At 38.7% G+C, this 16548-nt stretch overlaps 1 non-coding gene across 1 annotated transcript; it reads right to left on the reverse strand.

Moving 5' to 3' along the window:
• Positions 1-2862: 2862 nt before the first annotated feature.
• Positions 2863-3017, reverse strand: LOC133882987 (small nucleolar RNA snoR137). The gene has a single exon (XR_009902800.1). It is a non-coding gene; the product is annotated as a small nucleolar RNA snoR137 (small nucleolar RNA).
• Positions 3018-16548: the final 13531 nt, after the last annotated feature.

Consider the following 16548-nt stretch of genomic DNA (forward strand, 5'->3'; position numbering starts at 1 on the left):
CCTTCATCTTGAGATTAGATTATTGCTAAGAAATTCACAGAAGTTTTCATTTGCTTCTCAACCAAATTCAAAAAAGAAAGAAAGAAAGAAATTCATTAAATAATATTATTCCATTTAAAGAGAGAAATAAAAGATAAATGAAAGAATTACAAAGTTTATGTCAAGGACAAAGAAACCTTCGTGTCCATAAAATAAGGACATCATCATGTGAGAAATATGAGAGATGAGAAAAGAAAATGAGATAAAAAAAAAAAAAAAAAAAAAAAAAAAAAAAAAAGGAAAAAAAAATGTGCAGATCATGTGAGAGAGAGAAAGGAGGAATAAAATTGGTGAGTGAATATTACTCATCAAAATTGGTGAGTATTTTCACTCACCAAAACTTTTTGGTTAAAGTGGTGAGGCTGCTGTGAGTATTTTTTAGTGTTTTTATCAAATTAGCTCACTAAAATAGCTAAAAAACTATTTTGATGAGGCTACTAGGAATGCTTTAAGGTGTCTACTTTTAACGCTTCTCTTTTTTTGGATTTGGTTTATTTTTTTATTTTTTAAAGAATGACTAACTTTTCGTTAACAACATATCTAATTACAAAGAAACTTTAGCAAAACTAAAAAAAAATAAAAAATAAAATATAAATTGAAGAATAACCCAACCAAAGAATCCAAGAAAATGAGTACAGAGAAAAAAAACACCAAAACTCAAACTAAAATTCCATCTAGACCTCAAATCCTGCAAATGATAACATTTCATTCAGTGGCCTTAAGTTTACCTTTAGGGAGAATCCTAGGTCTAACCTCCCATACAATATGTTTGAGCAATTGATATTAAGATTCGGGAAGATTAGCGTAACAGATAGCATTACGGTTTCTCTAAAGATTGTAAACAACACAACTAAACACCAACCGACAAAGATAAGCTTTCAACTTAGTATCTTCCAATTCTGCAGCCCCAAATCAACAATATCATCCCAAAGTGTGTGTGTGTCTTGGGAGGGAGGAGCCAGGGGGGGGGGGGGGGGGGGGGATTACTAAGTTTCATAGCATGCTTCCAAACTCGACCACTGAACCCACAAAAAAAAAAAGAAAAAAAAAAGAAAGAAAGTAATCTCCATCTTTAATGCCATACCGACAAAACACATTTCACCTCACCCTTTATATCTCCTACTTAAAAGCTTTCTACCACTGGGCAAAGCATCCTTATCACCAACCAAGCCACAAAAGCTTGTTTTTGGATGGAGAGAGAAAACCAAATTGTAACACTCGAAGAATTTAATGTCTCTTAAATTTATCTATAAGAATTTATGATAATATTGGAAAGATGTTATCATTTGGATTATATAGCTATTTTTTGAATTAAGGATAGTTTTAAAATCAAATGATAAGGTAAAAAAACAAATTTTACCTTAAAATTTAAAATAAGCCTTACTTCGGTATATGAACTCTTGAATGAGTCGATTCAAATCTCATTATACTTGTATTTAAGTCATCTATCTAGCAGTAGAATTACATAGCAATTAGAAGTGTAAAGAATTCCAGACTTAGTTGGATCGTCATTCACTCACTAATGAGCGTTTTTACTTATCACCATTAGCGTCAAATGAAAGTCTTTGTTTTTTTTTTTTTTTTGAACAAAATAACATGTGCTATCATTAATACTGCAAACAGCCCATAGGCTTACAACTTGAAAGTAAGGGACAGGGCCCCCCAACTCTCTAAGCCAGAAGGATCTGGCTTAGTAAAACAACTGCCTAAGCAGAAATACAAATTTTACAAGGAGGACACTTGAGCCTCTCTTACAATAACGCTCATTCTCTAAAGAAAGAGGGTTGATCTAGCAATTAGCCAACAAATATTCCCATAAAATTTGATTCAAACACAAGCAGGTTGAGACTGGAGAAACAAGAGTGAAACACAAAAAACACATAGACAAAAAACACCAAAAACAAGCTGCCGGCAGTGGGGGAAAAGGCCAAGATGCCGGACGACGACGTCACCGGGACCACCCAAACGGAGATCCGATGCCGTATAACCGGTTGCCGCCAAGCACGGCCTGAAAAAGGCGAAGCGTGGCCCTTACGCGCACCACAGAGCAAAGAGCTCCCAGGCGCGTGGGCGCCATGGGCCGATCACCGACGACCGACATGACCAGAGCTTGCGGCGCCAGGGGCGAAAGACGACTGGAAATGTGGCTGGGGAGCGCATGTCAGTCAGAAGTCGGCAGAGAAGTCACCCCACCGACGACACGTTGGCTCGGCCGCTCCTCCAAAGAAGACATCTTAAGATGAACAGTCCTACCAAAACGAAAGAAATAACAAAGAAAAGCAAATAACAAGCCACCATAGTTCAAAAAGGCTAGGGGAAAGTTAGCCACCACCGGATCTAGCTAGGGGGAACAAAAGCTCCGCAACCCTAGAGGTTGGGAGAAAAACTAATGCCACTGGACCAACGCAGGAGGAGCAAAAAACACCATGACTCACAAGGAGCAAGAGGGATAACTGAAGATTGATTAAATTATAACCGTAAGAAAATAAAAAAACATTTATTCCTATCAGTTAAAGTTGGCCATCTTCTTTTCTTCTAATCTTGAAGGCAATCTTGCAGTACGTGGTTGTTGCGGAAGGACGGCCTCGCTGCCCTGATGATCGCCAGGAATCTTTATACTGCCCAAACCAATTAAAACAATTTCTTGAATAAGTTAAATTTGCAGGGACACTCACAACCATCCTATCAAAATGATTCATAAAAAGATGTTAAAATATCGACACAAAAATCACAATGGAAGAAAAGACGTGACCATATAAAAATTCTGTAACATCCAATTAAAACCCAACAGAAAGATTCCGATCAAAAGAAAAATGAGATGAAAAATTTACTAGGAGACAGGTAGCACAGTGTAACAACAAAAAGAATACACAACGCGCGCTGTTTAATACTGGCAAAGACATTAATCTATGCTTCGGAAACTTGAACATCATATCCCCCACTTTGAAATAAGGGAGAGTTCACCATAAAGAAGCAACACCCTCCAAACAAATATAATACTAATAAACAATTGCTTCAAACATAAAATGTCAGAACCCGACCATGCATGAAACAAACTACGACCAACCAAACGAGGCATACGTGGCTGTTTGTTATGTAAAGGAAAAATGGTCGGATCTGGCTTTGATTTATGCTTTCGTTGACGCGTCCTTCTGGATTTAAACCCACCGACGAACCCAACGCCTATCAAAAGCGACGAGACTCAATTAACAAATAAAAATAAAGAAATTCAGAGATTGGGGCGACCAAAATTAAGGGAAGGATTTAGAACACAAAGACCATGACCTACAGAATAAGGAGCGGCGCTTGGAGTTTTGATCCTTGGGGCTAGGGTTTTATAGAGGAACGAAGATCATGGGATCCTTCCCACAATAATTGGTGATGTGAGAAATACATCATTAAGTAGCTTTTAAGGAAAATTAAACCATATATAGTGTGTACTTGTTTGCAGAAAACTAAGAAATGTATAAACTTGGGAGTTGGAGTCAGCACTGTTAAAGTGTCCCACATCGCTAAGATTTCCTTCACCTTGGCACTTTATAAGTCATAGTGTCCCCTCCTCTCTCAAGGCGTCTTTTGAGAATGAGTAAGGCTCATGGACTTTTACATGGTATCAGAGCATTCCAAGGCAAACGCCCAAACTCTCGTTCCAATGGCTTCCTCCTCAAACTCTCCTTTGGCAGCTTCATTTACCCTACCTAGTTTCACCCAATTTCCTTTTCTCAAACTTGATGAGAACAATTACTTGTTGTGGCTTTCTCAAGTGGTTCCTACCTTGAAAAGTCACGAGTTGATAGGCATAGTGGATGGTTTAGACCCCGGCCCACCTCAACATGTGCTTGATGATGCACGTAAGGAAGTTCCCAATCCAAGCTATGCAATTTGGATTAAGAAGGACCAATTCCTGCTAAGCTGGATCAATGTTAATCTGGCTGAATCTGTGTTGGCTACTGTTTATGGCCTCCAAACCTCTAAGGAAGTGTGGGATGCTCTGGCAAATCGCTTTGCATCTCACTCCCGCTCTCGTGTCTCTCATCTAAAACGACAACTCCAGAGTCTGCATCAAGGATCCAAATCCTGCTCTGAGTTCCTGACCTCTGCCAAGCGTTGGGCAGACCAACTTGCTGCAATTGGAAAGCCCATTGATGATGAGGACTTGATTAACTCCATCATCAGTGGACTTAACCCCACTTTCAACTCATTTGTTACCTCTATCTCAATTGCCACCAAAGATAATCCCCTCTCATTTCTTGAGTTTCGGGATGAGCTCTTAAACCATGAGATGCTCTTGAATTAACAGCAACAAGCAGCCAATACTGAGACTCAAAACTTTGCCCTCTTCATGCAGCGTCATGGTGGTGGACCATCTAGGCCACCTATGCAAAGTTTCCACAACTACAATCGGAAAGGTAAGGCACCTTTACTCTCTCGGTTCCCTCCTAGAACAGGACAGCACAGAGGAGCCCCTAGCCTTGGTGGAAATGGCCAAGCACGGTAGTTTTCTCCAGCAGCAAATCCCAATCTGCAACTTCAGCGCCAAGGCAACCAATCCAGCAACACTGACTTCCCATCCAGTCAACCTCCACGGGCTCCCTACCAGATCTGTGGTAAGACTAGCCATAGTGCCCTTGACTGCTTCCACAGGATGGACTATGCCTATCAAGGTCGCCACCCTCCTCCTCAATTGGCTGCCATTGTGGCTCAAACCAACAGTACCTTTGAAGAGCAGCCCTGGTTTGCTGATAGTGGTGCCAATGCACACATCACTCGTGATCTGGAGAATCTCTTTATTCAGCCTCAACCATTCCAGGGTCTAGAATTTGTAGCTGTTGGGAATGGAGCAGGCTTGACAATTGAGCACACTGGTTCCACCATCTTTCACTCTCCCTCTATTCCCTTTTTATCTTAAACATGTTTTACATTGCCCTACTGCCACTGCTAACTTGTTGCCCATTCAAAAGTTTTGTCAAGACAATAATTGCTATTTTGTTCTTACTTCCTCTCATTACTTTGTGAAGGATCTTCGGACGCATGCATTGCTCCTGGAAGGCAAGAGTGAGAATGGTCTTTACCCACTGAAGCTGCAGAGGACTTCTTCCAAAAATGCTCCCGTTTTTTCTGCTTTCCTAGGAATAAAAGCCTCTACTCTAATGTGGCACTCTAGGCTTGGTCACCCTTCCTTTTCTACTGTCAAGAATGTAATAAAGGCACACTCTTTGCCTCTTTTGAATAATGATATTAATAAAGAGCATTTTTGTGATTTTTGTCAATTGGGAAAGAGTAAACAACTTCCTTTCACTGCTTCTACACGCAGCACCACATCTGTTCTTGACCTTATTCACACCGATTTGTGGACATCTCCTGTTCCTTCCATTAGTGGTTGCAAATACTACATTATCTTTGTCGATGACTTCACTCGTTACACTTGGCTCTACCCTTTACATTTCAAATCTGATGCCTATCATTGTTTTGTAAAATTCAAAATGCTTGTTGAAAATCAATTCTCTTGCAAGATAAAACAGTTGCAGTCAGATGGTGGGGGTGAATACACCTCCAACCTCTTCTTATCCTTTTTATCCAATAATGGTATTCAGCATCGTAAGAGTTGTCCTCATACCTCACAACAGAATGGCCTAGCCGAAAGGAAGCTATGCCATATTCTTGAAACTGGACTCACCTTACTTGCTCATTCAGGTCTCTCCAACAGGTATTGGGTTGATGCTTTTCTTACTTCAGTATTCATCATCAATAGGCTACCCACACCGGTCCTTGATCATATGTCTCCCTATGAAAGATTATTCCACAAATCACCTGACTATTCTCTGCTGCGTGTATTCGGTTGCAAATGCTTTCCTCTCCTGCGTCCTTACACGGCTCATAAACTTGAATTTCGATCTAAGGCATGTGTCTTCCTTGGCTATAGTCATGCTGGCTACCGTTGCTTGGATCCTGTCACGAATCTGGTTTACTTGTCCCGCAATGTCACCTTTGATGAGCAATCCTTTCCTGCTAAAGACCATGCTCACTTGCAACTGCCGTCCAAGATCAATGCTGCTTCTGATGGTCCCTTCCTGGTCCAGGTAAGCTCACCTATCTTATCCACCCTCTCTTTACCTACTTACACACCTCACGCCATTGTTGCTCCCTCTATTTCCACTGACTTAGTTTCTAATCCTCACAACATCACTAGCCCTCCTATTGCAGCACCTGATTCTGCACTACCTATTGATCCAGCACCTGATCCCAGTCCTCTCACTGTTTTTAGTCCTGTAGCTGACTCCCCTTTGCCCACACTTGCACCTGCACCTGCACCTCTAGAACCTGCTGTCCATCCCGTCTCCCTAGATAATCCCACTGCGGTACCATCTCCTACCATATCTGCTGCACCTGAAGCTTTAGATTCTGCTGCACTTGAAGCCTTCAGCCCAACAACACCTATTGCCTCTTCATTACACCCCATGACTACTAGGTCCAAGACTGGCTCTCTCCGCCCTAACTCCTTCCCTGACTTCCAGCTCTACTCGGCTACCAAACATCCTCTACCCATTGCCCTTCACTCTGTGCTCACTGAAGTTGAACCTACTTGTTTCACCAAGGCAGCTACTGACACTCGTTGGAAAGCTGCTATGGCAGCCGAGTTTGAGGCCTTGATATCTAATAAGACTTGGACACTTTGTCCTCGTCCATCTCAGCAACATGTTATTCGCAACCATTGGGTGTACAAGATTAAACAAAGGGCTGATGGTTCCATCGATCGCTTCAAGGCTCGATTGGTTGCCAAAGGCTTTGAGCAGCAAAGTGGCGTGGATTATACTGAGACCTTTAGTCCCGTCATTAAGCCTTCCACCATTCACATTATCCTTGCCTTGGCTGTTCACTTTGACTGGCCAATTAAGCAATTAGATGTCTCTAATGCTTTCTTGCATGGAACCTTGCTGGAAGAGGTGTACATGGAGCAACCTCAAGGCTTTGTGGATGCTACTCGACCTGATTTCGTCTGCAGACTTCACAAGTCCATTTATGGCTTTAAACAGGCTCCCCGGGCCTGGTTTCATTGTTTATCTACTGCCCTCTTGGAGCTGGGCTTCACGGCTTCCATTGTTGATTCTTCATTATTTCTGTTTTTCCATGGACAGATTATTATCTTTATGTTAATATATGTGGATGACATTATAGTCACAGGGAACAAGCTCTCAGTTATTCAGTCTCTTATTGTCAAGCTATAGCAGCAATTCCCATTGAAAGATTTGGGTAATTTGGGATTTTTTTCTCGGCATTCAAGTCACACGTTCTCCTGCTAGTCTGCACCTTTCTCAAGCTAAATACATTGTTGATATCCTTCACAGAACTCGCATGCTGGGTGCCAAACCTTCGGTCTCCCCGTGTTCCACAGGTACCAAGCTGTCCCACTTTGATGGAGAACCACTTGTTGATCCTACTGAGTATCGCCAGGTGGTGGGAGCCCTCCAATATTGCACCCTCACCCGTCCAGACATCTCCTTCTCTGTAAATCAGCTCTGCCAGCATATGCATTCACCCACTTCTTCCCATTGGACTGCAGCTAAGCGTGTGCTTCGCTACTTAAAGCATACCCCCACTCATGGTCTAATTTACACCAAAGGATCCCTCCAACTTCAAGCCTTCTGCGACTCAGATTGGGCTGGGAATCCTGACGATCGACGTTCCACTTCTGGTTTTGGCATCTTTCTGGGTAACTGTCTTGTTTCTTGGAGTTCCAAGAAGCAATCTGTGGTTTCTCGATCAAGTACTGAAGCCGAGTACCGCTCCATGGCTATGACCACTGCTGAACTGTTTTGGTTACGCATGCTCTTCCGTGAGCTTCGTCTCTCTCTGGCCTTGGCACCTTTGCTGTGGTGTGACAATGTGAGTGCTCTTGCGTTGGCTTCTAATCCCGTTTTTCATGCTCGCACTAAACACATAGAAGTGGACTACCACTTCATTCGGGAAAAAGTTGTCAATGGTGACATCCTTATCAAATTCATCTCCACAGTTGATTAGTTGGCTGACATTTTTACAAAAGGGCTCTCCTCTGCTCGCTTTGCCCTCTTACGTTCCAAGCTCATGGTCCTTCCAGGCCCTCTTCGCTTGCGGAGGGATGTTAAGGTGGCTTCCTCCCATGAAGCCACAGAGGCTTCATTGCATGCAGCCTTAGTAGCTGCCACTGTGGCTACCTCTCATGCAGCCACAGCAGCTTCAGCTCATGTAGCCTCGGTGGTTGGTTCCAAGGATGCCACCTCACCTATTCTACCATACAATGATTCTGAAATATTAAACACTGCATTGCATGAAAAGCCTGCCACAAGAACGACTCCAGCTCATGAGGATTCTGCTGTAATATTTTCCAGTCCTGTTGCCGCAAGTCTTGGTAAACTTCCATCAATAGCCAAGCCAGCTGCAAGAATTGACAAGCTACCATTCATGGACAAGTCCGCTGCTAAGATTATGGGATTGAAATCAAATTAGAATTCTGGACAACATATTCCTGCCTTATATGCAGATATGCACTGCTCTTTTCCTTAGAAGATGATGCGTGCCCCTCAAGCTCAAGACTTCCCTTAGAGAATTTTGTGTGTGACGCAAGTGTACAATTCTGATTTGATTTCCATGATACTTTCCATCTTACCAACATTTATTTTATGTATAGCAGATTCTTCTCTTATTGTACAAAATCTTTCCAACTTTGTACTCCTCTGTATACGACTATAAATAAAATGCCTATGTTTGAGTTTTGGTTAAGTTGACCAAAACCATTCTTCCAAATCCTTACATGGTATCAGAGCCACATGTTTCTTGCGATGATGGGTATTTCCCTCTCGTTATTGTCCACGTGTTTGGCCACTAGTTGCCACACGTGAGGAGGCATGTTAAAGTGTCCCACATCGCTAAGATTTCCTTCACCTGGGCACTTTATAAGTCATAGTGTCCCCTCCTCTCTCAAGGCGTCTTTTGAAAGTGAGTAAGGCCCATGGACTTTTACAAGCACTATAGTTCTAACTTTGCAAGAAGTGAAGAGCATGCAATAATCAACAGCACAACAAAAAACAGATAAAAAATCCCTGACTTATTTATTTTACATTATGGAAACAACAAGATCTTGAAGCCGAGAGAAAAACCGGACGAACATACATTCAGCAAGTAAACAAAGTGAAAATCAATAACTGAGATGGGTTCAAGCCTCAGATGCAATACACTGAAAGGTATGAAACCCATATCTAGTTATCGCTGAAAGAAAAATTGAATTGCTACACACAATTGACTCTATAATCTAAGCAATACTACAAACAGGTTAAGCTCAATTACCTTGAAGAATTACTTGATGTACAGGGTTGCAAAGAATAATTGGTGATTGCCATCACCCTCTTGTCGTTCGCCATTGCTGCTTTCTTTTTTCCTAATTGGTTTCAAGGTTTCTTGGGTTTTTTTTTTTTTTTGGTCGAGCTCAAGCTCGACTATTATTATTCAATTTTTTTTGAATTAAGCTTAAAAATATAAAATACAAATTTGAAGCGAGGAACCTGTGTGACTGTGTCATTGTCCTTCGGGATTCACATTCACCAAGAAAAAAAGAAGAAGAAGAAGAAGATGAAGAAAGAAACTGGAGCAGGATCATTTGGGTCATGAAAAGTTTGTTCTTAGTTTATCTGCAGAAGTTGGCAACCCCTCCGATGAAAGAATTGAAGAGTTGAGGAGCTTGATCATTTTGGCTCAAGAGAATTTTGTTTTGCAGAAGTTAGGAACGGATGTGAAGAAAGAATAAAATAGTTGAGAAGAACGGGAAGAAAGCTTAGAGCACTTGTAGTGAACTCGTCAAAATTTCAGCAGATTTTGATGAAAAATATCACTTTTGTTATTTTAGCTACTTAGTTTTCAAAAGCTCCAAATATCAAACTCTTCAAATATTCTCTACTTCAAAATAAATACTATTTTTTATTATCCTTCAACCAACCAACAAAAGATCCAATCCAGACTTCCACCGGACCCAACCTTCGACGACCAGCGACTTCGATCACGACCGGTGGAGGCTCGACGGCCGGCTGTTCATCGCGAACCGGCTTCTTCGACAATCAGTGAGGCTCGACGACCGGTGAAGGCTCAACCTTCTCTGCTTCGACGACCAGCTTCTTCGACAACCGGTGGAGGCTCGACTTCTCTGCTTCTAGATCCACCGAAAACGGCTTTCCCCGACGGCTGGCATCTTCTGGATCGATTTTGCCCTAAATTAGTTTCTCCCTCGATCGATTTCCACCTCTGAGACCAACGACCTTCACCCGCGAAATTGAATAAAATATTGCAAAACAAGAAGAGACAATCGACTTTGCCCTCAGCAAACCAGACGAGCCATTTCAGGTCTCACCAAATTTACTGTAGCAGAGATGAGTTTGTTACAAACACAATTTTGATGAAACTCAGCTGATTTTGACGATTTCCTCACTTTGACGAGCTCATTACAAATGCTCTTACGTTAGTGTTATTTGAGTAGTGGACGGTAATGATTAAAAGTAATGGATGGCTATGATTAATTCTTGGAATAATAAATGGTCTTGGGCAAAGAAAGGTGCATTAAAAATAAAGAGCAATTCTATTAGTACATTAAGTGTTAATCAAATGTCTATAAAAAAATAAGATAACGTTTAAAATTACTATTTGATTAAAATCATTATTTAATCAATCACACGCTCAATGGTGATTTTAAAAGCCACCTCATTTTTTTATGGGCACTTAATATACTAATAGAACTACTCAAAAATCAATTCCCAAGGCAACATGCATGCCAATTGAGAAATTATAAGAGAGCTGCTACAGGTATAAAGGCAAGCTTACAAAAAAGGCTTACAAACTGACGTGGTATATGATGTGGCATATTTTTAATTGAAAAACTTAATAAGCCTCATATTTAACTTGACGTCAGAAATTACCGGTGAAGGAAAAAGAGTTCTGGCAAGTTCACGGGGTGGTCGGCGATGTGGTGATCTGGCGCTCCTGACCCAGACCCCAAACATCGGCAACAAAGAGATCCGGTGAGGGCAAGAGAGACCCGACGCTCCTAACCAACGGCGACCGAGAGAGATCCGGCGAGGGAAAGAGAGATTCGGCACTCCCAACCCCGACCCATACACCACCGGCGACAGAGAGAGATCCAACCGGTGTGCAGGAGTTTCCGGCCAGATCTCTCTTCCTCTCTCTCTTTCGCTGTCGCCGGATCTCTCTTTCTCTGTTGCCGGATCTTTTTCTCGCAAGTTTCCGATGGTTGCTGGATCTCTGTGACGTGGCTGGAGCAGTGTGGTTGGGGAAGATTTAATGAGTTTTTTAATTAATAAAATGCCACCTCATATTCCATGTCAATTTGTAAACTTGTCTTTGTAGAAGTTTGTAAGTACCTCTAGCATTATTCAAATTATAATAGTCTATCAAGTGTCCATCGAAAAATGAGATGGCTTTTAAAATTACTATTTGATCAAAATCATCATTTGATCAATTACATGCTTAATAGTGATTTTAAAAGGCACCTCATTTTCTTTTTGGACACTTAATAGATACTTAATGTACATATAGAATTACTCGTGTCAGCGTCATGAGTAATTCTATTAATACATTAAGTGTCCATAAAAAATGAGGTGGATTTTAAAATCATCATTGATCAAATGATGTTGATCAATCACACGTCCAATTGTGATTTTAAAAATCATCTTATTTTTTTATGAACATTTGATGCACATTTAATGACTAATAGAATTACTCCAGGCCATTGAAGAGAATGAGTAAATGCATGGGTTTCTTTAATCAACGGTTGATATTTTATATGAAGATTCCATTTTTCACGATGGATATTAAGGCAGACGAAAAATTGTTTTAATAAGAACGAGACGCAATCTTGACGGTTGGTTCATGTTCCAACGTGAAATCTTAGACAACAAAAAAACTTGCAATATTCAGATTCTCCAAATCATCTTCATTAAAAATACATAAATGTAACATTAATTATTTTGTACAAATAAAAAGGCAATCAATTAAGTTTTCTTTTTAAAGAACCTTCCAGAATTGACCATTTCATTTTCTGCAGAAAATAATTTTTTTTTTAATAAATTTACTTCTTTTTTTTTTTTTTTTTTTTTTTTAGTAAGGAATAACCTCTGTTATAATATGAGACCCAAAGGGCCCATCGCAGTAATTAGGGGTATAAAGACTCCTAAAAACAAAGTTCAGGACTAAATCCTGACTTAGGGAGCAACTGCCTTAGCAGATAAACAAATAATAAAGCCTTTCTTTACACATGAGTTTCACTATAGGAAATAAGAGAGCGCAAGTTCTGATTTAAAAACAACTATTACAATTTAGATCTAAGATCTACCATGGCAAGCTATTGAGGTAAACAACAAAACACAACTAACAAATCAGAATACAAAACCGGAAGAGTGATCCAGGCATTTTTAAATCGTGATCCAAAGAGAGTCCTAGTCGCCATAGTCAGAGATTTAGATGTAGTTCCGGATGATCTAGACCCAGTCTATTTAGCAGTCGCGCTGTTTCCCTCAAGTCTTGGTTTGAGAAGAAAACCAACACTAGCTGACAAATAGCACAGGGAGTCATCGGTGACGACACGTGTATACCACGTGCCCTCACAGAGTTTGCAAAATAATATTTTAAGATGGTGTAGCAAAAATGGACATATGACACTAACAGAGTTTGCAAAATTTGATGGAAAAGTGACAGAATGACCCAATTCAAACATGCGAAAAAGTTAAGGAGTTAATGTCGAACATTAAAAAGTTAAGGGGCATTTTCAAATCGCACGTCAACTTAGGAATTTATTATACATTTACCCTAAATATTAACTAACATATATGATAGCGCATATTAAGTTAGTAACATTAACAATGTTAGTTCAATAACATTAATATGTGCAGCAAAAAAAAATATAAATAACATTAATATGTTCCCATATATAACTAGTTAATATCATATATGTTAATGTTAGGTTAGCCGATTATAAGGGAATTTTGAGAGAAATTTGAGTGAAATTTAATGCAAAGTTTTAATTTTGAAAATTAAACTTAAATTGTTTTATTAAAGGAAATTTCCTTCCCCTTTTCGTTTTGTCTTGAGAGTTAAAAAAATCAAGAATGAAAGAGATCATGCAACTAGGAGAAAGATAATTTTCCAAAAAAAAAAAAAAAACTTTAGGATAATTAAGGAAATTTTGATTACAAAATCTTTAAATTTTGAGTAATGTTTCTTGCACAACTTTTGTACAACTCTAACTACTTTTTTCTTTTTCTTTTTTATAATCAACCATTGGATTTGTTTTCCTACATGCGGGTCTTAAATATGAAAAATATTAAAATTACAACAAGTGCACAACACCAAGGCACATTGGAAGGGACCCACATGTGTGGACCCCACTCTAATATGCCTTGGTGTTGTGCACTTGTAGTGTATGTATCACTCCCCCTTAAATTTTCAATGGTTGATCTTAAAAAAAATGTTGTTATAGTTGTGCAAGAAACATTACTCTTAAATTTTATTTGAAAGAAGGAAATCTTAGTTTATTATGTGGATTTGGTCAATTTCATTCTCATGTTTCCATTTGCTAAGTGATGTGGTCTTTTGTTTACCAAAATATATCAATAATAAAATTACCAATCGCAATAGTACGAATCCTTGTAGGATAGGGCTATGTTAAGGGTGTCGAACCTCAAGGACTGCGTAGGTATTATTATCATGCTTTTCGAGATTAAATATAACTTAATATAAAAGATGTTTGATTCTGATTTCTAAATATAAATACATGAAAGTAAAAGACATAAAAATAAATAGAGTAGGGATGAGAGAAAGAATAGGAGATTGATTTCACCATTCACCGCATAACAATGGTCAATAATAAATTAACAAGGAAAATTTATACTATGCATGATAAATGGCTCGTCTCACTCGAGTAGTCAAGAAATTACCTCTAAAGAATAAGTATAATCCGTCTTCGGTTGGCATGGATCGTCCACCTAACCACTAAGATGCGGTACGACCCGTCTTCCCTAAGCATGGATTAGCTACGTCTTTAATAGAATACACACAATCAATGGAATAGTATAACCCATCTTCGGTTGGTACGAACTGTCTACCTAAATTACACTAAACTAGGGTGTAGTACAATCCGTCTTTCCTAAGCATGGCCTATCTAATCCTCTTGATCATATATCAATTAAAACCGTTGTATAACAATCATTCACATAATCACAGAAAATATGAAGGATTGAGTTCAATCAACATAAAAGACTTTCTAAGACAAGATAAGAAATTCATAATGATTGAATATAAATATTAAAATCAATTCTCACAGCTATACAACCATCGTGCATATAGAAAATCCCAAATTAAAATACAATTAAACCATTGTTACTTGGAAAGGGCTACATCAACACCCTATTAGGAATTTAGCTACTCTTCGTGGTGCTGGGATGGCCTCCTGCCATATTCTTCTCCTCTTCAACTTGTCAGGCCTCCAAGAAGAATTTTCTGTCTAAATCTAATTAAGCATATGCCTAAGCACCAAGCACCCTTCTCTTGAAGCTTAGGGGTCTATTTATAGGGACTAGGAGAGGCCTAGAAGCTCTTGGAATTCCAGAAAAATCGTCTCTTGAGTCTTCTTGTCCAAGTAGGGGATTGAAACTTCAATCCAAGTAGGAAAAGGATTCCAAATTCGGCCAGAATTGCGGTCTTTTATTTCGGGGTGATTTTAGCATAGTAAACGTCCGAAATTGGTGGCTTTCCGATTTAATTGCAATCCGATATCTGAAGTAAAAGTTATGATCCAAACATTGAGACATATGCAGAATCCAAATTTGAATTCAATCCGATTTTGACTCTTAGTGGAGAAATTCCGATTTAATCATTCTCTTGATTTCATTAAACTTAACCACATCATATAGGTCTTTTATTATGATTGGTTAAGCTTAAACATATCTTTTAGGTCTTCTCAAAGTGTGCTTTAAGCCCAAAATCAATGAAATTAATTGCATCTTTATTTAAAACCTGAAAACATTAAAACAACGCAAAATTAAAAAAATAACAATGCTAAGGAATTAACATATATAAGTTAAGGGGCTTGAATGTGCAACATTCGATGCTTATCACTAAGATCCTTTATAATTATAAGATTCCAAATTAATATCAAATAATATTTGAAATCAATAATGCACATACTTAATTGTTTAATATTCACAGCTTAATTTGAAATTATGTAAACACATCCTTATAATAATATGATTATGTGAAATCAAACTTATAGCTTGTTGGTGCAGTTTTTCAGTATGATGACGTGTCGCTTTGTGGTTCATCTTGTTCCTCCTTTGCTCTGCAAAATAAAATAACTAAGTTGGGGGATGCCGACAATCCCACTCTGATGCCTTAATCAGTAGGCTATCTCAGGGAGTATTCAGTATAATTTCAAAGAGAATAAAAAATGTAGCTCTCTTTGATACATGGGGTTCTTTTGTATTTATAGATGTATTGCTGTGATTAGACTGCTCTGAGGATCTCAATTTTCTCGGGATCCATAGTTGAAGGTGAGACTATCTCGGGTGCGCGAATCTTTCAGGATTTGTAACCTCCCTTGCATCTTTCTCGACTCCACGAAGGGATGCTGAGAATCCGAGATCCAGATTTCGGGCTTTATGGACCCATGATTTTTGTGGGTCTCAGATACGACATCGTGCCCGGACAAGTCTTCTCGGTCGGTTGGGCTGGCCGGCCCAAAATTCTGATATGGGCTTACTTGGGCTCATTTGGTGTTTGGGAGTGATAATCTCCCCAACATTGCTTATTTTCTAATTATATATTTAGGAGTTATGACACAACAATTCATAATCTTCATACTCGGATACTTAATCCATATACTTACATATTTAATATAGATCTAATGATTGCATCCTATGATCTAAGTATTATCATATGATCTTGAACAAAAAAGTATTATCAAATGATCTTGGATGTCAAATTACGTGATCTAACGATTCCTAAGTATCAAATGATTATTGAAAATTGTAACAATAGTCAATATATAAATATTAACTAGCATATATTAAGATAACAACATTAACAATGATAATTATTATATAATCATATGGTTTCAAATATTTAATGATAATATTTTTTTTTAGTCTAATTATAATGCTTAGATCATATGATCATCTAATGATTTAGCACAATTTTAGACCATATGATGATCTAAATTCTAATGATAATTCTTAATTTATGATTATAATTAACACATTCATGATTCAAATCCTAATCACCTAATTACTTATATGATATGACTTATATAATTATCTATGATAAGCATGATCATTATGAGTCATAATTATCATAATTCCTACATATTATCATGATAATACGATATTAGTGTTTTTTTTTTTTTTTTTTTGAGACGAAAGTGAAACTTTCATTAATCTTCCAGAAACAGGTACAAATCACCACCAAAGGTGTACACAGAAC

This window comes from Alnus glutinosa, chromosome 11 (assembly GCF_958979055.1).
Source record: "Alnus glutinosa chromosome 11, dhAlnGlut1.1, whole genome shotgun sequence".
In the NCBI taxonomy this organism is placed as follows: Eukaryota; Viridiplantae; Streptophyta; class Magnoliopsida; order Fagales; family Betulaceae; genus Alnus; species Alnus glutinosa.